This window comes from Anomaloglossus baeobatrachus, unplaced genomic scaffold (assembly GCF_048569485.1).
Source record: "Anomaloglossus baeobatrachus isolate aAnoBae1 unplaced genomic scaffold, aAnoBae1.hap1 Scaffold_2381, whole genome shotgun sequence".
NCBI classification, from domain to species: Eukaryota; Metazoa; Chordata; class Amphibia; order Anura; family Aromobatidae; genus Anomaloglossus; species Anomaloglossus baeobatrachus.
Window position 1 is genome coordinate 223,882 of NW_027442037.1, and position 833 is coordinate 224,714.

Below are 833 nucleotides of genomic sequence, written 5' to 3' on the forward strand. Positions count from 1 at the left end.
ATTTGTCTATAGCATTTTTCACGAACCTGAGGCAACTGAGAACCCTTCAGTGAAGGAATTCCACTAACCCTCACAATACCTACCAGGGGCCTCCCTGCAGTAACTCAGGTAGTTGTACCCATTCTCTTTCCGCATTCTATGTGTTCTTCTTCTTTCTTCTTTTTTTTCTTTTTTCTTCTTTTTATTTCTATCATGTAGTTCAGGGGTTTATAGATATATGTCCTGCATCTCATATTTCCTTTAGTGGTGCTTCTTACCCATTCTCATATCATTTACCCTAGTATTTCATGATCCTGAGGCGACTGAGAACCCTTTAATAAAGGAATCCTTTTTCACCTGAATTGTCAAGTGATACTTACCAGTGACTATCACGTAATGTTACAGGTAGTTCTTTTTCTTCCTCTTCTTTCTCTCCTTTCTTCTTTGTCACACGGTCCATTGTGTTATAGCCCACGTGTCATGATAACACTTGTACCATCTTTTCATTTAGATTCCACCTACAATTATTTACCGATTCCAGTTCTGGAATAGGCTTTCATCATCTACTCACTAGAATTCTCAAGTTCATAAGGTACTGAGACATATACATGTTCACACCATTATAAAGAACAAAGTATAAACATTGAGGTTTTTCTCACACCCATGTTCCTGTGATCTTTGATATGATATGTGTTCATTTCCTTCACTATATAGGATTGCAAGTTTTCCATTTGTACCTTAATGGCAATGACGCTATACAATTGAACACATATCATCCTGTTATCCATATAGGTGTGTATTTACCTGCTTGACTATTTTTGGTTGTTTGATCCAGAATGTTTCTCCAGATAGGT